Below are 24705 nucleotides of genomic sequence, written 5' to 3' on the forward strand. Positions count from 1 at the left end.
ATGATACTAGGTGCTTGACATATGGCTGGTGCAAGTGAATTTTAAATCTGTATTTAAGTATATTTAATTTCGTTAATTAAGTTAAATACAGTGGAATCTCTATAAGTTGACCACCCAAGGAGCTGTAAAAAACTGGTCAATATTAGGAACCAGGCCTACTGTGCTGATACATATATGTGGTGTATGTCCAGTCTATGAAAATTAGGTCAACTTAAGGAGGTGGTCAATGTAGAGCCATGATCAGCTATGGAGGTTCTCCTGTAGCCACATGTGCCTGACACCTACCATATTAGACAGGGCAGCTATCTCACCAAGAAGAAGGGTGTCCAGAAGGACACCAAAAAAGTCAAATAGCTTTTTATAGATTATGAGCTAAAGAGTCAAAGACATTCTCACTTGTCCTATGGGCGCCAACACCAAGAATATAGAATAGAAGCTTTAAAAGGTCACTTTGTATCATAAGCTCCATTATCAAAAGGATAAAATTTTTCACTTGTAATAATCTAAGTTCTTCTGTGGCCCAGCTAATTTTAATTTTTTTCTAGATCTATTTTTCTCCTTTCTGGAAATTGGTTTTATTAGGGTTACCCAAGCTTAATTTTCTCCATTTGAAAGAAGAAAAAACACCAATTTTTTAAAAGCAGGAAAAGAGGGCGGCGCCTGTGGCTCAGTGAGTGGGGCGTTGGCCCCATATACCGAGGGTGGTGGGTTCAAGCCCAGCCCAGGCCAAACTGCAACAACAACAAAAAAAAAAATAGCCGGGCGTTGTGGCGGGCACCGTAGTCCCAGCTGCTCAGGAGTCTGAGGCAAGAGAATCACATAAGCCCAAGAGCTGGAGGTTGCTGTGAGCTGTGTGATGCCATGGCACTCTACCAAGGGCAGTAAAGTGAGACTCTGTCTCTACAAAAAAAAAAAAAAAAAAAGCAGGAAAAGAGAATTTTAAACAACGAAGACAGCTAATCATAAAAACAAAACACAAGTTGCTAGAAATAAATCTAAGTTCCTCTATAATCACAGGAAATATAAACATAGTAAACAATGGTAAAACACAGAGATCTTAGATTGTATGAGTTAAAGGAAAATAAAAATGGAAACCAAAGATTAAATATGTCCCAGTTCAACTGTTCATAAACATTAACCAAAACTTAAGTCATCTTCATTTTCCCAAAACACCATCTCTAATCATAAACATAAAACAACGTCCTTGTTAACATTATTCAGTGAAAGTAAGCCCATTAGCTATAAACAAATATAAGTATAGAAAAATCAGCCTAAATAGTTGGTTGCCCTAAAATAAAAGTTAATGTGTAACAGCCAATTATGAAAATGGTCAAAGTACTTTCTCCTTTCTACTTTATAAACTGTGCTGTAACTGCAGTAAGGTCAGCCTGGTTCACATACTCCTAGATGGGGGAGTTTTCCTGACAATAAACTTTCAAATTTTTCTTAATTTAATCTGAGTTTTTAATTTATTTTATTTTTAGAAATGAGGTCTCACTATATTGTTCAGGATGGATTTGAACTCCTGTGCTCAAGCAATCCCCCTACCTCAGTCTGCTGAATAGCTGGGACTACAGGCAGGTGCCACCACACCAGGATTCTGATTTTATTTTTGACATATGAAAAAGCAAAAAAAGAAAACTATTTCTAAGAGACCACCATTTCCAAGAGGAAGTGGGCAAAAAAAGATACACCTTAGTAAATATCAACCAAAAAATATGGTGTAATAATGTATCAGTCAGAGTTCTCTAAAGAAATAGAACGAATAGAATGTATATCTAGAGAGAGATTTATTATAAGGAATTGGCTCATGTGATTGTGAAAGCTGGCAAGTCCAAAATCTGCAGTGTGTGCCAGCAAGCTCAAGGAGACTCAATGGTGTAAATCTAGTCAAAGCTGGAGACCCAGAATAGGCAATGGCACAGATCAAGTTTGGTGGCAGTCTGCTAAAAAATCTTTCTTCCTCTAGGACAGCAGTTCTCAACCTGTGGGTCACAACCCCTTTGGGGGTCGAACAACCCTTTCACAGGAGTCGCCTAAGACCATCCTGCATATCAGATATTTACATTACGATTCATAACAGTAGCAAAATTACAGTTATGAAGTAGCAACAAAAATAATTTTATGGTGGGGGTCAGCACAACATGAGGAACTGTATTAAGGTCTTGGCATTAGGAAAGTTGAGAACCACTGCTCTAGAAGGTCAGTGTTTTTTGTTCTATTAAGCCTTCAAGTGATTGAACAAGGCCCACTCACAATCTGCTTTACCCAAATTTCACCAATTTAAATATTTCAAAGTTGACACATAAAATTAACCAACAAAAATAATATTAAAATCAGCAAAATAATTTTTAACACAAAAAACATTATTACACTCAAAGAGAGTCACCAGAAAGTTTATAATAGCCCTAACAATATAACCAAAAACACAGCTACATTTGACAGAGTTCCATGAGTAATCCCACCACAGTGCTAGATTTTGAACACACTGTGCTCTGAAACTGATAGAGCTAGCAAGAAAAGATAGATAAGGACATATACGATTCAAGAAATTCAATTACAAGCCTCACCCGAGGGTATGTGTGAACACTCACTTTACTTGACAAAGAGGGAATACGCTTTCTTTTAAAGCACATGTGGTACAGTTACAAAAAAGCAAAGAGTCATAGTGCCCTTCTTCAGAATAGTGTCGAAGAGGAGGCAACTAGGCAGATCATGACCAAAGACAAGCTATGGTAGGATGAGAACCCCAGGGAATGGAGTGGACAGAGGCAACTAGCAAAGAAAAACAAAGAAGGCTGTGGGTCTGCAAGTAGCTGCAAGGAAGACAGGGAATAGACAAGCCAGTAGAAAGAGCCTAGAGTTGAGCAAGGAATGAGACACTGGCCACTGGTCTCCCTAATCCACACTCTCATCCAGTACCCATGCTGCAGAATTTCTTTTTTTTTTTTTTTTTTGTAGAGACAGAGTCTTACTTTATGGCCCTCGGTAGAGTGCCGTGGCCTCACACAGCTCACAGCAACCTCCAACTCCTGGGCCCAAGCGATTCTCCTGCCTCAGCCTCCAGAGTAGCTGGGACTACAGGTGCCTGCCACAACGCCCGGCTATTTTTTGGTTGCAGTTTGGCCGGGGCTGGGTTTGAACCCGCCACCCTCGGTATATGGGGCCGGCGCCCTACCGACTGAGCCACAGGCACCGCCCATGCTGCAGAATTTCTAAATCTAAGTTCAAGATCCTCCATCCGTCCTGCTGGATTTCATCTGGATTATTAAGTCATTGTTACAACTGAAAAAGATTTTTGTGGGTCCTGCATCTCTTAATCAGGTAGCCTAATTAATCATCTTTTAATCAGGTAACCTTCTGTGCTGTACATACCGTGCAGATTTGACAATCCTTCTCGTAGATAAAAGTGCTGATACATATAGGGCAAAAAACAGAAAAAAAATTGTTGAAATGATCACCTAAAAATTGCTCCAGATTATCTTCAGTTTCCTCAGGGCTTCATTGGGGAGACTCTTTCATCACCTATTAATACGTCTAACTGGCTATGTATCAAAAGCCATTAGAATGTACCTTTTGATCTGTTCACCTCTGGGCCTATAGCCCAAAGAAAAAATCTAAAATAAGGGCAGATTTATAAATAAATACACCCATTTATTCATGCAAAAGTATATATTAAATTCCTTCCATGGTCCAAGCACTATGTTAGTAAACAAAAACACAAGCATACTCCTATTGGGGCAAAGGAGATATGGATATTTCTTAAATAAAAATTTTCAAATAATTATGTTCATGGATATAAAATATACAGTAGGGGTAAGTGTTCTGAAAGGATGGAAACCAGTCTGTGAAAAACAGAATATCTAGAAAGGATTTCCAGAAAAACAAATGCTTAACCTAAGAATCAAAAGGTGAATAGACATTATCGAGGCAAAGGAAATTGGGTGACAAACAATGTTCTCCATGGAGAGAATGCTATTTGCAAAGATCCTGTGGTGCCTAGAATGCTCAAAGAACTAAAGAAAGTTGTCTTTTGGTTATGTCACTGAATGTGAAGGATGAAGGGAGAGAGGGATCAGTGCATGCGGGGCTTTCATGGCCATGACAGGGTCTTTAACATAAGAGCAGGGGGAAGGCATTAAAGCAGGTGTCCTCAAACTTTTTAAACAGGGGGCCAATTCACTGTCCCTCAGACTGTTGGAGGGCTGAACTATAGTTTAAAAAAAAAACAACTATGAACAAATTCCTATGCACACTGCACATATCTTATTTTGAAGTAAAAAAACAAAATGGGAACAAATACAATCACACCGCCTCGTGTGGCCCGCGGGCCGCAGTTTGAGGACCCCTGCATTAAAGGATCTTACAGGAGTGAGAGTAATGTGATCAGATCTGTGTTGGAAAAGACACGTTCACTCCACCTCAAGTACAAAGAATGGCTTCAATTGACAGGTGAATGGGTAAGAAGAGACTTGTTATGGGCTACTAGTTAGAGCAAGTAAGAGATGACTATCTTTTAGCTAGGCCCGGTGGCTCACACCTGTGATCCCAGCAGTCTGTGAGGCCAAGCTGGGTGGATTGCCTAAGCTTAAGAGTTTGAGACCAGCCTGAGCAAGAGCAAGACCCCATCTCTAAAAATAGCCTGTTATTGCAGTGGGCACCTGTAGTCCCAGCTACTTGGGAGGCTGAGGCAAGAGGATCACTTGAGCCCAAGAATTTGAGGTTGCCATGAGCTTTGAGTTCACAGCACTCTACTGAGAACAACAAAGTGAGATTCTGTCTCAAAAAATAAATAAATAAATAGAACAGAGAGATGACTGTCCTTTGGTTTGGACAGCATAGAAGAGAGAACTGGAGCAATCAAGAAATGTCTTTGTGATAAAATCAGTAACACCTGATGATGGATTAGATATGGAAAATTTTAAAGAGATAATGGCTTATGAAATTGCATGTATGATGGTATCATTCCCTGGAACACTGAATAGAACCTGTTTGGAAGAGATCTTGTCATGGAACGTTGGAGGCACCCTTGAGGTACTGACGTGGGCATATCAAGGAGAGGATTGAACAAACACGGATATTCTGGGTTTGAGATATATATTTGGAGATACAACGATAGAGATGGCATTTGAAGCCTGAGGAGAGAGTATAAAGTGGACGAGAAGAAGATCACCTTGTTAGAGATCAGTCCGTGCAGACTGACCTCCCTCGGGGACGTAGTTTTCTAAATGGCTCAACAACGAGGCAGTCGGTCTCAGTAGAATATCGAGGTGTTGGCATGGGCTTTGCAAGAAGGAAGAGCAACAGAGAGGTAGCTAGAGTGGAATAGAGGTTGAGAGAATATTTAGGGGGTGGGGGTTCAAGTGTTTGAGATAATTGAAGAAGTTTTAAATATTCTGGTTGAAGCTAATTGAATGTTTCAGAGAAAGAGAAATAATTGATAGCGTAAGATTTAAATCCCAAGAGCTTTGTAAATAAATAAATAAGAATGGCATAAAAATCCAGCAATAAGAAAATTGCTTAAAAAGCTGTCGTATGTTTAAATATTGCAATATTTTGTAGTCATTAAACATGGTGTATATGAGAAAGGGCAGCTATGGGGATGATAAAAACAAAGTAATAAGGGCAAGGCAGGACGGGGAGACCTAATCACTCTATGTCCTTTCAGAGATTTCTGATTTTTACCTCTGTGAATTCACTGCTTAAATGATTGTAAACAATCAGAAATATGAAATGATAAATATGAAAAGTACTAACAGAGTATAGTCTTTGTGCTGGCCTCCCATTCAGTCTTCTTATTTTTGATGATAATCCCTATTTTCATTTATTTCAGGCGGATGACTTTTTAAATATTATTAAGAAAATTTCTATATAGGAGTAAAGAAAACAGCAACATGAAACCCAGCCAATCTTGTTTCGGTAATATCCTCATTTACTCCCCCCTCTCACACTGGGTTGCTTTACGTAAACCCCAAACAATATAGCATTTCTTCTGTAAACATTTCTTATGTATCCCTGAAAGATAACTCAAAAAATAATCATAGTACTATTATTATTGTAATCATATTACCATATCCAGAGGATGTTCAGATTTTCTCAATTGTCTTAGACCTTCTTTTTTTTTTTTTTTGAGAAAAAGTCTCACTCTGTCACTCTGGGTCAAGTGCCGTGATGTCATAGCTCACAGCAAGCTCAAACTCTTGGGCTCACATAATCCTCTTGCCTCAGCCTCCCAAGTAACTGGGACAGCAGGCACATGCCACCATCCCCACCTAACTTTTTTATTTTTAGTAGAGATTGGGGATGGGGGGGTCTCACTCTTGCTCAGGCTGGTTTTGAACTCCTGAGCTCAAGCAATCCTCCTGCCTTGGCCTCCCAGAGTGCTAGGATTATAGGTGTGAGCCACTGCGGCTGTCTTTGGCACTTTGTAAAGTAATATAAAACTATTAATTGACCACTGTTCACCATTATTTACAATAAAGTAAACAAAACAGAGATAAAATTCTGATTACTATGAAGCTGTTTTTTCATGGCTTCTGCTGAACTAGTGACCCAAATACTGAAAAAATTTACCAAGGAATGACTTGGGGTAAGGAAAAATATGCAAATCAATAGATGACAAAAAAATTGTTCACCCATTTATGTCAGCAGGTCCAAAACTGCCAACATCTCTTATAAGTTTCCATGAGCCAAGACTTAGATAATCCATTAATCAGGATACACATAGGACAAGGATTTCAACTTTTTGTAAGAGAATGGCTCACTAGAAGAATCTTAATGTGCAGTTAACTAAGTCTTGTTAATTAACCTCATTAGAACATACCAAGATTTGTCTAGTTTCCCCATCTCTACTAAAAATAGAAAAATTAGCTGGGTGTGGTGGCATGTACCTGTAGTCTCAGCTACTTGGGAAGCTGAGGCAAAAGAATCACTCGAACCTAGGAGTTAGAAGTTGCTGTGAACTAGGCTGAGATCCTGGCACTCTAGCCTAAGGCAACAGAGTAAGACTGTCTCAAAAAAAAAAAAAAAATCTGGCTGGGTGCCCATCACACAGTGGTTATAGCACCAGCCACATACACCAAGGCTAATGGGTTCAAATCCAACCCAGACCAGCTAAACAACAATGACAACTGCAACAAAAGAAGAATAGCCAGGCATTGTGGTGGGTGCCTGTAGTCCCAGCTACTCAGGAGGCTGAGGCAAAAGATTCACTTAAGCCCAAGAGTTAGAGGTTGCTGTGAGCTGTGACGCCACAGCACTCTACCAAAGGCAACATAGTGAGACTCTGTCTCAAAAAACATATTTTATTTTTGTACCATCTTTTTCTTTATCAGCTTTTTTGAGAATTAAGAAATGCTTCAGGAAGGGCATGCTGGCTCATGCCTATAATCCTAGCACTCTGGGAGGCCAAGGTGAGAGGATCCCTTGAGCTCAGGAGTTCAAGACCATCCTGAGCAAGAGCAAGACCCCCATCTCTACTGAAAATAGAAAAACTGCCTGGACATTGTGGCGCACATCTATAGTCCCAGCCACTACTGAAGCTGAGGCAGAAGGATTGCTTGAACTCAGGAGTTTGCGGTCGCTATGAGCTAGGCTGATGCCATGACACTAGCCTGGGCAACAGAGTGAGACTCTGTCTAAACAAAAAAAAATCATAAATGTGAATACAAGAGCTAAAATCATAAAGCTTCTAAAGAAAAACATAGGACACTCTTTTCATGACCTGGGAGAAGGCAAAGACTTCTTACAAAGCACAGAAAGCAAAAAAGCATAAAAGCAAAAACTCAATGTTGGTCTCTAACAACTTTTTAGACTGACCAATAGCAAGAACCTGCCTCTACAAAAAAATTAAAAATTAGCTGGGTGTTGCAGCTTATATCTGTAATCCCAGCTACTCAGGAGACTGAGGCCGGCTAGCCTGGGCAATGGACTATTTCAAAACAAAAATAAAAACAAAACACAGATACTATTCAGCCATTAAAAAAAATGGAGACTTTACATCCTTCATATTAACCTGGATGGAAGTGGAAGACATTATTCTTAGTAAAGCATCACAAGAATGGAGAAGCATGAATCCTATGTACTCAATCTTGATATGAGGACAATTAATGACAATTAAGGTTATGGGGGGGGGAGTAGAAAGAGGGATGGAGGGAGGGGGGTGGGGCCTTAGTGTGTGTCACACTTTATGGGGGCAAGACATGATTGCAAGAGGGACTTTACCTAACAATTGTAATCAGTGTAACTGGTTTATTGTACCCTCAATGAATCCCCAACAATAAAAAAAAAAAAAAAAATAGAAAAAACAAAACACAGAAAGAACCGGCCAAACTTCTTAGCAAAAGATACTGTTATGAAAATGAATAGACAGATTCTCCAATCAGAGAACATATTCACAAAGCACATGCCTCATAAAGAATTTGTGTATAAAGAACTCCTATCACTCAAAAAAAAAATCTAGTAAATTGAAGATGTTTATGCTACAATACACAAGAAATATGATATAGACCTTGGAACAGAAAGATATTCTAATATCTCTTTGACACACAAAGTTAATAAGGGCATATTTTATCAATGCAAAAAACTTCTTTAAAGTCACAATGAAGTAATTCCAGGGATAGACCAGGTGTGGTGGCTCATGCCTGTAATCCTAGCCAAGGAGCGTGGATCGCTTGAGCTCAGGAGTTTGAGACCAGCCTAAGCAAGGGTGAGACCCTGTCTCTATGAAAAATAGAAAACCTAGCTGGGCGTTGTGGAAGGTGCCTATAGTCCCAGTTACTCAGGAGGCTGAGGTAAGAGAACCGCTTGAGCCCAGGAGTTTGAGGTTGCTGTGAGCTGTGATGCCATCGCACTGTCTCAAGAAAAGAATATATATATACAGGGATGGGATGGAAGATGTTTTCCTTTCCAGAACTCACCAAAATCTCTCTCCAAATATGGGAGATATTTAGTTCTAACTGAACTAAATTATTTTTTTCAATTTTCTTGAGTTCTGAGAAAACACACTACAAATATCGAGGGCATATAAATTAAAAATCTCTATAGAACTCTGAATTCAAAAGCACTACTGATATCATTTCTCTTCCTTGCATATCAACAATAGAAGAAGTACATGCTAACAGCAGCTGCTCCTCGTAGATATAAATGCAAGCCACCAGAACTTTCTCAGGAGTAGATGCAAGCCTGTATGCATGGTAAGCTAGGATTAAAAATGCATTCACACTCAGAAGAAATGTAAATTGTGGAATTTCCATAAATCATAGTCTAAGTTGTGATTGTGTAAAGTAAGAGATTTTAGCTATGCCTAAAATTAGTTTGATTTCTCAAACTTTCATATACTTAGTGCAAAACTTTCATGTTTCATGCTGGTATTAAAAGCAGTACTGCCGTTCAGAGTGAAGCATTACGATATCAATAGACAACATCCAAAATGTAGCTCATCCTGAGATTTAAACATTTTAAGCCATTAGAACATTTGCAAAACTGTGATTTTCACAATAAATAAAATCAGTAATTAGGCCTATAAAAGAGTTTTCTGATTTTGTTGTTGATGAGGCAGATTCTCACTCTGTTGCCCAAACTAGAGTGCTACACGTCATAGCTCACAGCAAGCTCAAACTCTTGGGCTCGAGTGATCCTCTTGCCTCAGCTTCCTGAGTACTTGGGACTACCGGCACCCACCACAATGCCCACTAGTTTTTCTATTTTTAGTAGAGATGGAGGGGTCTCACTGTTGCTCAGCCTCTTCTTGAACTCCTGAACTCAACCAATCGACCCACCTCTGTCTCTCAAATTGCTAGGATTCCAAGTGTGAGCCACTGTGCCTGGCCCAAGAGTTTTCTGAGTTTTGGAGTAAGTTCAATGACTTTTGTGATACACTTGAGAGAGCAGCAGGAAAGATGTTTCCTGTCAAAAAAGTAATACTATCAAGAAATGTATTATAATTCAATGTGTATTTGAAACCATGTTTTATTTGCGTTGAATTTTTTTTTTTTTTACTTTTTCAGTAAAGGGCTTCCTCCTTCAAACTTTTGATTCAGGTTAGAAAAAGGTGTTAGGGAGGAGGCGGAGCAAGATGGCAGCCGAGTAAAGCTTCCTTGCATCTGGGCACCGCGAGTCTGGGGAGATAGGACTCCAGGCATCTATGGCTGGTGGGAACTGCCTATCATCACTCCTATGAGGATACAGGGAGTCAGCGAGAAACTTCTGGACCCCAAGAGGAGGACTAAAACAGTGGAAAACCGGCAAGTGGTCGCGTGTGTTCAATCCATCTAAACCCGCCCACAACTTCCACAGGCACAAGAACTTAAACAGCAAGAGGAAGTGAAAGGAAAATTAGGGCAAGGAAACAGATAAAAGAAATCACTCATGAGGAATAATCAGCAGAAAACTCCAGGCAACATGAAGAACCAGTCCAGAACAACCCCGCCAAGGGACCATGAGGTAGCTACTGCAGAGGAATCCACCTATACAGAAATGTTAGGAATGACAGAAAGGGAATTTAGAATACACATGTTGAAAACAATGAAAGAAATGATGGAAACAATGAAGGAAACTGCTAATAAAGTGGAAAATAACCAAAAGGAAATCCAAAAACAGAATCAAATCAGAGATGAACGATATGAAGAATATAAAAAGGATATAGCAGAGCTGAAGGAAATGAAACAGTCAATCAGGGAACTTAAAGATGCAATGGAAAGTATCAGCAACAGGTTAGACCATGCAGAAGAAAGAATTTCAGAGGTAGAAGACAAAGTTTTTGAGATAACTCAGATAGTAAAAGAGGCAGAAAAGAAGAGAGAGAAAGCAGAACGTTCACTGTCAGAATTATGGGACTTTATGAAGCGTTCCAACATACGAGTTATAGGAATTCCAGAAGGGGAAGAAGAATGCCCCAGAGGAATGGAAGCCATACTAGAGAATATTATAAAAGAAAATTTCCCAAATATCACCAAAGATTCTGACACACTGCTTTCAGAGGGATATCGGACCCCAGGTCGCCTCAACTCTAACCGAGCTTCTCCAAGACACATTGTGATGAACCTGTCCAAAGTCAAGACAAAAGAAAAGATTCTGCAAGCGGCCAGGAGTAAGCGCCAGTTGACCTACAGGGGCAAATCCATCAGAGTGACCGCAGACTTCTCCAATAAAACTTTCCAAGCAAGAAGACAATGGTCATCTACCTTTAATCTACTTAAACAGAACAATTCTCAGCCCAGAATTCTGTACCCTGCTAAGCTAAGCTTCAAAATTGACGGAGAAATCAAATCATTTACGGATATACAAACATTGAGGAAATTCGCCACAACAAGACCAGCTCTACAGGAAATACTTCAACCTGTTCTGCACACTGACCACCACAATGGATCAGCAGCAAAGTAAGAACTCAGAAATCAAAGGACAGAACCTAACCTCCACACTGATGCAAAAGATAAAATTCAGCAATGGACTCTCACCAAATAAGACAAATAGAATACTACCACACTTATCAATTATCTCAATAAATGTTAATGGCTTGAATTCCCCACTGAAGAGACATAGATTGGCTGACTGGATTAAAAAACACAAGCCATCCATTTGCTGTCTGCAAGAAACCCACCTGGCTTCAAAAGACAAATTAAAGCTCTGAGTCAAGGGTTGGAAGACAATTTTTCAGGCAAATGGAATTCAGAAGAAAAGAGGAGTTGCAATCTTATTTTCAGATACATGTGGATTTAAAGCAACTAAAGTCAAAAAAGACAAAGATGGTCACTTTATATTGGTCAAGGGAAAACTACAACAAGAAGACATTTCAATTCTAAATATTTATGCACCCAATTTAAATGCTCCCAGATTCTTGAAACAGACCTTACTCAGTCTGAGCAATATGATATCTGATAATACCATCATAACAGGGGACTTTAACACACCTCTTACAGAGCTGGACAGATCCTCTAAACAGAAATTAAACAAAGATATAAGAGATTTAAATGAGACCCTAGAACAACTATGCTTGATAGACGCATAAAGAACACTCCACCCCAAAGATAAAGAATATACATTCTTCTCATCACCCCATAGAACATTCTCCAAAATTGATCATATCCTGGGACACAAAACAAATATCAACAGAATCAAAAGAATTGAAATTTTACCTTGTATCTTCTCACACCATAAGGCACTAAAGGTGGAACTCAACTCTAACAAAAATGCTTGACCCCACCCAAAGGCATGGAAATGAAACAATCTTCTGTTGAATAACAGATGGGTGCAGGAAGAAATAAAACAGGAAATCATTAACTTCCTTGAGCATAACAACAATGAAGACACAAGCTACCAAAACCTCTGGGATACTGCAAAAGCAGTTTTGAGAGGAAAATTCATCGCTTTAGATGCCTACATTCGAAAAACAGAAAGAGAGCACATCAACAATCTCACAAGAGATCTTATGGAATTGGAAAAAGAAGAACAATCTAAGCCTAAACTCAGTAGAAGAAAAGAAATATCCAAAATCAAATCAGAGATCAATGAAATTGAAAACAAAAGAATCATTCAGAAAATTAATGAAACAAGGAGTTGGTTTTTTGAAAAAATAAATAAAATAGATAAACCATTGACCAGACTAACGAGGAATAGAAAAGTAAAATCTCTAGTTACCTCAATCAGAAATGATAAAGGGGAAATAACAACTGATCCCACAGAGATACAAGAGATCATCTCTGAATACTACCAGAAACTCTATGCCCAGAAATTTGACAATGTGAAGGAAATGGATCAATATTTGGAATCACACCCTCTCCCTAGACTTAGCCAGGAAGAAATAGAGCTCCTGAACAGACCAATTTCAAGCACTGCGATCAAAGAAACAATAAAAAAGCTTCCAACTAAAAAATGCCCTGGTCCAGATGCCTTCACTCCAGAATTCTATCAAACCTTCAAGGAAGAGCTTATTCCTGTACTGCAGAAATTATTCCAAAAAATTGAGGAAGAAGGAATCTTCCCCAACACATTCTATGAAGCAAACATCACCCTGATACCAAAAACAGGAAAAGACCCAACCAAAAAGGAGAATTTCAGACCAATCTCACTCATGAATATAGATGGAAAAATTCTCAACAAAATCCTAGTCAATAGATTACAGCTTATCATCAAAAAAGTCATTCATCATGATCAAGTAGGCTTCATCCCAGGGATGCAAGGCTGGTTTAACATACGAAAGTCCATAAACGTTATCCACCATATTAACAGAGGGAAAAATAAAGATCACATGATCCTTTCAATAGATGCAGAAAAAGCATTTGATAAAATCCAGCATCCTTTTCTAATTAGAACACTGAAGAGTATAGCCATACGTGGCACATTTCTAAAACTGATTGAAGCGATCTATGACAAACCCACAGCCAATATTTTACTGAATGGAGTAAAGCTGAAAGCTTTTCCTCTTAGAACTGGAACCAGACAAGGTTGTCCTCTGTCACCTTTACTATTCAACATAGTGCTGGAAGTTCTAGCCAATACAATCAGGCAAGACAAGGAAATAAAGGGAATCCAAATGGGAGCAGAGGAGGTCAAACTCTCCATCTTTGCTGACGACATGATCTTATACTTAGAGAACCCCAAAGACTCAATCACAAGACTCCTAGAAGTCATCAAAAAATACAGTAATGTTTCAGGATATAAAATCAATGTCCACAAGTCAGTAGCCTTTGTATACACCAATAACAGTCAAGATGAGAAGCTAATTAAGGACACAACTCCCTTCACCATAGTTTCAAAGAAAATGAAATACCTAGGAATATACCTAACGAAGGAGGTGAAGGACCTCTATAAAGAAAACTATGAAATCCTCAGAAAGGAAATAGCAGAGGATATTAACAAATGGAAGAACATACCATGCTCATGGATGGGAAGAATCAACATTGTTAAAATATCTATACTTCCCAAAGCAATCTACCTATTCAATGCCATTCCTATCAAAGTACCTACATCGTACTTTCAAGATTTGGAAGAAATGATTCTGCGTTTTGTATGGAACCGGAATAAACCCCGTATAGCTAAGGCAGTTCTTAGTAATAAAAATAAAGCTGGGGGCATCAGCATACCAGATTTTAGTCTGTACTACAAAGCCATAGTGCTCAAGACAGCATGGTACTGGCACAAAAACAGAGACATAGACACTTGGAATCGAATTGAACACCAAGAAATGAAACTAACATCTTACAACCACCTAATCTTCGATAAACCAAACAAGAACTTACCTTGGGGGAAAGACTCCCTATTCAATAAATGGTGTTGGGAGAACTGGATGTCTACATGTAAAAGATGAAACTGGACCCACACCTTTCCCCACTCACAAAAATTGATTCAAGATGGATAAAGGACTTCAATTTAAGGCATGAAACAATAAAAATCCTCAAAGAAAGCATAGGAAAAACACTGGAAGATATTGGCCTGGGGGAAGACTTCATGAAGAAGACTGCCATGGCAATTGCAACAACAACAAAAATAAACAAATGGGACCTCATTAAACTGAAAAGCTTCTGTACAGGTAAGGAGACAATAACCAAAGCAAAGAGACAACCCACACAATGGGAAAGGATATTTGCATATTTTCAATCAGACAAAAGCTTGATAACCGGGATCTATAGAGAACTCAAATTAATCCACATGAAAAAAGCCAACAATCCCTTATATCAATGGGCAAGAGACATGAATAGAACTTTCTCTAAAGACGACAGACGAATGGCTAACAAACACATGAAAAAATGTTCATCATCTCTATATATTAGAGAAACGCAAATCAAAACATCCCTGAGATATCATCTAACCCCAGTGAGAATGGCCCACATCACAAAATCTCAAAACTGCAGATGCTGGCGTGGATGTGGAGAGAAGGGAACACTTTTACACTGCTGGTGGGACTGCAAACTAGTACAACCTTTCTGGAAGGAAGTATGGAGAAACCTCAAAGCACTCAAGCTAGACCTCCCATTTGATCCTGCAATCCCATTACTGGGCATCTACCCAGAAGGAAAGAAATCCTTTTATCATAAGGACACTTGTACTAGACTGTTTATTGCAGCTCAATTTACAATCGCCAAAATGTGGAAACAGCCTAAATGCCCACCAACCCAGGAATGGATTAACAAGCTGTGGTATATGTATACCATGGAATACTATTCAGCCATTAAAAAAAATGGAGACTTTACATCCTTCGTATTAACCTGGATGGAAGTGGAAGACATTATTCTTAATAAAGCATCACAAGAATGGAGAAGCATGAATCCTATGTACTCAATTTTGATATGAGGACAATTAATGACAATTAAGGTTATGGGGGGGCAAGCAGAAAGAGGGATGGAGGGAGAGGGGTGGGGCCTTAGTGTGTGTCACACTTTATGGGGGCAAGACATGATTGCAAGAGGGACTTTACCTAACAATTGTAATCAGTGTAACTGGCTTATTGTACCCTCAATGAATCCCCACAAATAAATAAATAAATAAATAAATAAATCAAAAAGTAAAAAAAAGAGAAAGGTGTTAGGGTGAGTTAATCTCAAATTCATTGCTTTTTTTTTTTTTTTTAATACAGGGTCTAGCTCTTTCACTCAGACTGGAATAAGATTGTCATCACAGCTCACAACAACCTCAAACTCTTGTGCTCAAGCAATCCTCCTGCTTCAGCCTCCCAAGTAGTTGGGACTACCGGCACATGACACCACACTCAGCTATTTGTGTGTGTGTGTGTGTATTTTTTGTAAAGACGGCATCTCACTCTTGTTCAGGCTGGTCTTGAACTCCCGACTTCAAGCAATCCTCCCATATTAGCTTTCCAAAGTGCTAGGATTACAAGCATGAGCCACCTGTGTGGCCCCATCACACATATAGTATTTATGTGCAAGGTGGAAACATAATAAAGAATAAGACATTTTTCTTATGCTCAAGGAGTTCACTTTCTGGAAAGAACGTTAAGACATGCACAAATACAGTAGGAACCCACAGGAATATGCAGAGTCCTTCGAGTTGTACCAAAATCCCTGGGGATGTGAGTGAGCGAATCATCACTTCAGTGTAGTGAGTGGGCAGAATTAGAGGGATTTTACACCTGAAAGAGGTCACGTTACACATGTGGAATACAAACAAGCTGGACAATCTGATTAACATCAATTAATAACAGTGGTACTTGTTGAGCTTTAATAGCTGATTTAGCTGAGGCTTGTGGGTAATTGGGGAATTAAGGCTAAAGATTTGTCAGATTTGAATTACCGTTGAATGACAGGCGTAGGAGCTTGAAGCCAGTTCCATAAGCAATGAGGAATTACATAATTAGGTGGTAATGGGTGACAGTGGCAACAGCTGAATGAAGTAAGAGGCTACTACAATTATACAGGTAAGTGGAAACAAGACTGTATATTAAGATGGGATAGAAAAAGAAAGATGGATGTGAGTATACTGTGAGTTGAGAGACTGCAGAATCCAGAGACTGGATGTTCAATGGACTACTAGATGAGTTAGAGTTAAAGACAACTGCAAAGTCAGTAGTAGCTTGGAGTAGAATAGTTCTTTTGAGGGAGAAAAGCTAGTTCAAAAGATGTTAAACCCTTTGTGACAAGGCAATTATTTGAAATTCATGTCATCTATTTCTGATAAAATGAGTTTTCAGGCATTCAGATTTAGTATTACATATGTTTGATTCTGTCTTTCCTCCACTTTGCTGAAATGGACTTACATGCTGGGTGTGGGAGCTCACTGTAATCCTAGCACTCTGGGCAGCTGAGACCAGCCTGAGCCAGGGTAAGGTCCTGAAAACAATAGCAAGGCATTGTGGCAGGTGCCTGTAGTCCCAGCTGTCAGGACTGAGGCAAGAGAATCACTTGAGCCCAAGAGTTTGAGGTTGCTGTGAGCTATAACGCCATGGCACTCAATCCCAGGTTGACTTAAGTGAGACTCTGTCCCCCTCCCCCCAACAATAAACTTATCAATGAATGCATGTTATTATATATTTTACTATGTCTGTGCACATACTGTGGTTCTAACTCTAAATCATTAGATTACAGAGTTCTGAGGAGCCCTGTCAAGCCTGGTCCCAGCTAGGGGATAAGGGATGACCCTGTGCTACATCCATTTAATAAATGCATCTGTCCTATGAGTACTGGTTTTCCACATTCATATTAGTATGGATTTAATTTATATAAAAACACTTTCAATTGCCTGTGAAGAGTGGATTTGTTCACTTTTTCTTGAAGAAAAAATAGTGCAGTGAAAAAGTTAGTGCAGTGGGCCTCTTTTCCCAGGGTCGCATGGTTTAGGATTAAGGAGCAGAGATAACAGCATTCTAGTGCTGACCTAGACACCAGAAAACAGATTCATTCAAACACTCTGGTTTTAAGTTTTCTTCTCTGCAAACGGAGATTTATTAATCAGGGCTTTTTCCTTATGTTGTATAAGACATTTATCAATATAGTAAGATTCCAAGGGCAAGTGGCACCATTAGAGCTCTCTGGTGTCTATTAGAATTATCTTCCTAAGAGAAGATAACTTCTCATCTCAGAATCTCTTCAGCCATCCCCTTTCTCCATAATTTAAAATCTACACTCCTAAGAATGCCATTCAAAGCTGACATGATCTGTCCTCAAATAACCTTCTCAGTCTCATTTTAATAATTGCCTGAAATTATTGAATCTTGCTGCCTACCAGTATTGGTTTTAGAGGGAAACAACCTGGATTAGAACTCCTAGTTCTACCCCTACTAACCTTGTACTTTGTAAAATTCTCCTTAACCCCTCGAAGTATCCATTTTCATCACTTGCAAATGTGAATAATAAAAACATCTGTCTTATTTCATTTATTTCATTCTGTATTTCAAGTGATTACATCCATGACCATTCTTGGACCAGGGTGCAAGATCAAGTTTTTTGTTTGTTGTTGTTGAAAGAGAGTCTCACTCTGTCGCCCAGGGTAGAGTGCTGTGGCATCATCATAGCTCACAGCAACTTCGAACTCTTGGGCTCAAGCAATCCTCTTGCCTCAGACTCCTGAGTAGCTAAGACTATAGGTGTCCACCACAATGCCCAGCTAGTTTTTTCTATTTTTAGTACAGATAGGATCTCACTCTTGCTCAGGCTGGTCTCAAACTCCTGAGCTCAAGCAATCCACCTACCTGGTCCTCACAGAGTGCTAGGATTATAGGCATGAGCCACCAAGCCCAGCCAAGATCAAGCTATTTTTTTTTTTTTTAAGACAGAGCCTCAAGCTGTTGCCCTGGGTAGAGTGCTGTAGCATCACAGCTCACAGCAACCTCCAACTCCCGGGCTCAAGCGATTCTCCTGCCTCCGCCTCCCATGTAGCTGGGACTACAGGCGCCCGCCACAACATCTGGCTATTTTTTGGTTGCAGCCATCATTGTTGTTTGGCGGGCCCAGGCTGGATTCGAACCGCCAGCTCAGGTGTATGTGGTTGGCACCTTACCTGCTTGAGCCACAGGAGCTGAGCCAAGATCAAGCTACTTAAATACATAGTTCCTCTCTTGGAAGATGCAGTTCCCCAAACAATGGGAGCCAGACATGTAAAATATATTGGCCAATACAGAGGATTGAATAACATCTAAGAAAAAACATCCATATTTGGCACGTTCTTGACATCTATTCTTTGAAATAGGTATTTTTTGCTTCTTTTGCTTGTCTTCCAGCCTTGCATTTACCTTCCAAATCCTATTTTTAGCACTACCAAACCCAAAGGAAGTCTCAGTTAGTTGAATATCTTAGCACCTGTTGCTTTTAGAAAAAAACAAACTGATTTAACGGAAGATGCTGTCCCCTCTGGCCTTCACAGTAGCCACAGTAGAAGGTTGTTCCTCTTCACAACAGTCATGCCCCAAACTGACCATTTCAGACAGGGTCAAGACTACTTGGTCAGCCTCCCTACTCTGAGCCTTCAAGATGTGAATTTCATGTGATAAAAAGGAGCAATTTCCTTCTAGCTTTATTTTAGATGGACACATATCACAGCTCCAAAGACATTATTTAATTTCAGTTCTTCTTAATTAACCATTGACTTCTGTGCCCCAGCTTGCTCCCTCCCCAATTCACACTTCCATTCAAACCCCAGCATTTCAACATTAGAGCACTCTTTCTTCAAAATTTCATCTGTGAAATAATATCCTTATACCATTCACACATGCAGAGCTCAACTTCCTTCACAAATCCAGGCATAAAGACAATAGAAATGGTCGGATCTCTTTTCTCTATAATTACTACCGCATGTATATCTGGGAATGCAAGTGTACAGATTTAGAGGCAGAATTTAGCCAGTCTTTGCTGCTTAATGGTATTTGGCTAAGCACTAACTCAATTGAAGACCAGTGATTTTTTTCTTTTGTCTTCCTAATCTATACAGAATCTTTTGGTCTCTTTTGCCCTGAATTTCCACACAATAGATCCAGTTACACTTCCTGAGTCACTGTGGGGAGATGTTGGATGAGGTGGAGGACAGAATGGCAGATGAACAAGGAATGCATGTGCTCTAGACTGAAGGATGCTGAAATAGTAGAGGGGATAATCAGCAGCACTCATGTGCTCAGACCTAATGCTGCATGGAAGAGCTTCCTGTGAAAGGATTCTATGACCCTAACTACCCCTTTCTGGAAGAAAACATACTCAGGAGCATTGAGAGTGGGAAGGGATCTGATTCTCACAGAGGGACTCATGCAGCCATGCATGGGTCTGTAGTAATGCTCAAAGAAAAGCTGGTAGGCTGAAAGTTGAGCTTAGGGCAACCGCATGGTTATTCTATTTCTGAACAGCTTTTTATAATCAGGCTGATTATAACTTTAAACATGTTTGGAAGATATCATCAGACTGTGAGACTGAAAGAAATTGGCATCCATCCTTTTGACACATCTTTATTACTCCCAATTCCTATTTCATCATGTATTGGACAGATGGAACAGGTGGAGAGCCTTGCATTTCCTACGGAAAGAGATATTGATAAATAAAAGGTCCTATCTCTGTCCACAAGAAAATAACAAGTGAGAGCTTCTGGAGGAAATGGGAGAGAGGTGAAAGATTTGGAAAAACCAGGTTAAGACACACACGTTTCAATTCAATGAATGAATATTTAGAATGTGTCTTTTTCATTGCTGGCACTGTTCCAGGTAGTGGGAATATAGTGTTAAACTTGACGGACAATATCCCTGGGTTTTTTCTTCTTGTTGTTGTTTGTTTGTTTGTTTATATACTAATAGAGAAAACATAAAACACAAAAATAAAAATAAACAAATTTAGCTAATTAGAAGTACTTCAACTAGTTAAATAAATTGTGGTGTACGATATGTTGCCATGGAGCACAAAAAGAATGATCTTTATCTGATATACAACTCTTTAATGGTATGAAATAATCTCTAAGTATATCATTAAGTGGGAAATAAATTAAGGTGCAGGAGAAAGTTTACAATATTAATACAATGAGAAAATAAAAGACTACCTATGTGCATATATATGCTTGCATATAAACAATCGACTACTGAAATTAGTCACCTCTGGGTTGAAAAACTAGTTAGTTGGAAGACAGAAATACAGTATACTTGTATCCATTGATAACTTCCAAATGTTGAACTTACATAAATTATTACCTAATAATGGTTTTTCTTTGCTTTTCTTCTTTTTTTTTTAAGACAGAGCCTCAAGCTGTCACCCTGGGTACAGTGCCATAGCATCACAGCTCACAGCAACCTTCAACTCTCCAATTCCTGGGCTTAAGCGATTCTCTTGCCTCAGCCGCCCAAGTAGCTGGGACTACAGGCACCCGCCACAATGCCCGGCTGTTTTTTGGTTGTAGTTGTCATTGTTGTTTGGCAATCCTGGGCTGGATTCGAACCCACTAGCTTTGGTATATGTGGCTGGCGCCTTAGCCACTTGAGCTACAGGTGACCTAGCTTTTTTTCTTTTTTTTCTTTTCTTTTCTTTTCAGGCAAAGTCTCACTCTGTGTCCTAATTAGAATGCTATGGCATCCTAGCTCACAGCAACCTCAAACTCTTGGGCTCAAGTGATCCCCTTGCTTCATCAGCCTCCTGAGTAGCTGGTACCACAGGTGCCCACCACCACACCCGCTTCTTTTTCAATTTTTAGTAGAGACAGGGGTTTCACTTTTGCTCAGGCTGGTCTTGAACTCCTGAGCCCAGGCAATCCATCTACCTCAGCCTCCCACAGTGCCAAGATTATAGGTGTAAGCCAACACACCTGACCACCTGATAACTTTTTTTAAAAGACAGCAAGGATGAAAGGTGAAGTAGGGACAGAAAGAATAAATAGTCCTTTCACAATAAGTCTTATTTTAAAGGGGAGCAGAGAAATGAGGGTAACAGCTGGAGCAGGATGTAGGGGACAGATACTTTTTTAAAGTTGGGTGATATAATAACATTCCTGTATACTGATAGAAACAGTAAAGTGTACAGAGGGAAATGGGCAACAGGAGAGAGAGGACTTGCTCTTTGTGGATAGGAAAGTGAGGATGGAACCCAGTGCTTAAGGGAGGCCTCAGCGGCAGGAACACACACCATGTATAACAGGAGAGATGGCAAAATTCATCAGTAAAGAAGCAGACAGTTAGTAATGGTAACGGGATGGTGAGAACATGTGGATGTTTTCTTTTTATTGCATCTATTACATCATTAAATAAATAGCAAGCTGAGAGGGAAGCTCCAATGGTTATTGGAGTTAATGGAGAGAAAAGACACTGTGAGACAACTACTTAGGAGAATAAGAAAAGGGATCAACTAAAGAAGTATACTAGGGGTCTGCTGAGAGGGAGGGACCCGACCGCCATCTCCAGTGCGCGGGCCGGGGATTGAGACGGGCAGCAGGTGCCTGTGAGGCCGGCAGGTGCTGGAGGCCAGCAGGATGGAGGAACGCACGGAAGAGGAGGGCGGCGGCAGTTAGGACGCGAAGATGGACGACCAGAACCACGACAACTGGGAGGCCGCAGTGGACGGCTTCCGGCAGCCCCCATCACCTCCGCCGCCCCCCTCGACGATTCCAGTCTCTGCCGGAGAACCTCCAGGGGGGCAGCTGCTGGCGGTGGCCGCGGTCTCAGTGGACTGGAAGGGACCCAAGGAGGGGCTCCCTATGGGGCTGTTGCCACCACCAGAGGCCAATGGGGTGAGCAGGATGTTGAAGAGTTGTACCTCTGCGGTGGCCAAGGCCGCCCCCACCCCAACTGCCAGCTACACCATCAACATCAACACCTCCACCTCCAAGTTCTTAATGAAGGTTGTAACTATTGAAGATTATAAGAGCACATACTGGCCACAATTGGACGGTGCCATAAATCAACTTTTAACCCAGAATCCTGGTGACTATTTCCCCATATTTTATGAACAGATTTACATTTGTGTATATTAATGTGTATGCCAGCAGCACTGGGAACAGATGTATAGTAATCTGATTAAAAAGATAACTAGTCACTTAGAGAGAGTCTCAAAGGAACTGCAGGCCAGCCCTCCAGATCTCTATATTGAAAGATTTAATACAGCTCGTGGGCAGTACATGGGAGCATTGCAGAGCATTGTGCCTCTTTTCATATATATGAATAAGTTTTACATGGAAACCAAGCTTAACAGAGACTGAAAAGATGACCTTATAAAGCTGTTTATGGAGCATGTTGCACAAAGGCATATTTACAGCCTAATGCCTTTACTTATAGAAGCCCAGTCAACACCATTTCAGGTCACACCTTCAACTATGGCAAATATTGTGAAAGGCCTGTATGCTCTCAGACCAGAGTGGGTTCATGGCTCCAAATTTATTTTCAAAATTTATTCCAAACATTCTCCCTCCGGCCATGAAATCTGAACTTTCTGAACATGCTGCTCAAGATCAGAAACTTCAAAGAGAACTTATACGGAATGGTTTTACAAGAGGTGACCAGTCCCGGAAGAGAGCTGGGGATGCAAGTTCCAGGGGATACAGATAGTGAATGTATTGCAAGTGCTTTTCTGAAAAGAGGACATGCTGGAACTGCAGAGACTTTGCACACTGGAACTACGGAGCACAGCGGGGGCCTGCAGACACTCAGGAGCTCTGTCACAAAGCTGTTCTTTGGTCTTGGGATTTTGTGACATGGGCTAATCTTACTGGAGTTAGATGATATCTCAAAGTAGTTTTGATTTGCATTTTTCTGATGATTAAAGATGTTGAGCATTTTTTCATATGTCTGTAGGCCGTGCGCCTGTCTTCTTCAGAGAAGTTACTCTTTAAGTCCCTTGCCCAGCATGAGATGGGATCACTTGTTCTTTTCTTGCTTATACATTTGAGTTGTCTGTGGATTCTGGTTATAAACCCTTGTCAGAGATATAACCTGCAAATATCTTCTCCCATTCTGAGGGCTGTTTGCTTGCTTTACTTACTGTGTTCTTGGCTGTGCAGAAGCTTTTTAGTTTGATCAGATCCCAGTAGTGTATTTTTGAAGCTGCTTCAATTATGTGCAGAGAGAGGGTGATTGGTGGGATTACACCTGTGGTGCATCTTACAAGGGTACATGTGAAACTTAGTAAATGTAGAATATAAATGTCTTAACACGATAACTAAGAAAATGCCAGGAAGGCTATGTTAACCAGTGTGATGAAAATGTGTCAAATGGTCTATAAAACCAGTATATAGTGCCCCATGATAGCATTAATGTACACAGCTATGATTTAATAATAAAAAAAAGAAAGGAAAAGAAAAAAAGAAAAAAAAAATATATATATAAAAGGAAAAAACAAAGCTGTTCTTAGAAGAGGATGTTGGACTTGTTACTTTGCCATGCACTTCAGGAGAAATTATTCAAATGTGATGTTGTGGGGAGCTGTGAAATAAACAGGAATGTTTATGAATAATTTGGAGGTCAAGGACTGGCAAGAGATTTTTTTGCCACCCACCAGCACAGCCAGAGCAAGGATGAAGCAATGAAGTCTAGTCCCCTGGTGGTGCTTGTTTGTCAGAAGTCATGGTGAGCTCAGAACAGGGTGTTCTGTACATCAACTCTTTTATTAATAAAAAAAATGGTGGATGAAAATCTTATTAACCTGGGATATAAAGCCACTGACTTTGGCTCTTGACCTTTAACTCTTAGGGGATTTTGAATCATTCTTTCTGTATTAGGGTATGTGTTATCACTCTAAAACATTGTGGTCAATGAAATAAATCTTGTATAGAAAAAAAAAGAAGTATACTAGTTCTGTTGGGCCATACAGTCAAAGTCAAGACCAACTCCCACAGTCCCTCACACTCTTTTCAAGTTGGGCCTGGAAGAATGACTCCCACAAAAAAGGGCAGCATGAAGAAGTAGAGCCATTCTGCCATCAACAAAGTGGTGACCCAGGAATACACTATCAACATTCACAAGCACATCCATGGAGTGGGCTTCAAGAAGAGTGCCCCTTGGATATTCCAAGAGATCTGGAAATTTTCCATGAAGGAGATGTGTGGCGAGTAGGCTGTGGGCAGCAAGGCCTCCACAGCCTGGGAAATGCTCAGGGAAAGACCCCACACACACACACAACCACTTCTCCTTTAATAACATTCTTTCCACCTGCCAGAATTCACAAAGCCCATGCATACTTGCCCTGTTGTCGGGAAGCACACAGTTTTTCCTCTTTAAGGTTGATCTCTACCTCATGTGCCGAGTTTTACCCAACCTTGTTAAGACACTGTATAAATAAAGCTGTTTCCACAGTTCAGGCGCTGGCT

At 40.1% G+C, this 24705-nt stretch overlaps 1 pseudogene; it reads left to right on the forward strand.

Annotated features, from left to right (window-relative positions):
- Window positions 1-21876: 21876 nt before the first annotated feature.
- On the forward strand, window positions 21877-22901 carry LOC128586474 (CDK2-associated and cullin domain-containing protein 1-like; annotated as a pseudogene).
- The last annotated feature ends 1804 nt before the right edge of the window (window positions 22902-24705 follow it).

The sequence above is a fragment of the Nycticebus coucang genome, chromosome 5, assembly GCF_027406575.1.
Source record: "Nycticebus coucang isolate mNycCou1 chromosome 5, mNycCou1.pri, whole genome shotgun sequence".
NCBI classification, from domain to species: domain Eukaryota; kingdom Metazoa; phylum Chordata; class Mammalia; order Primates; family Lorisidae; genus Nycticebus; species Nycticebus coucang.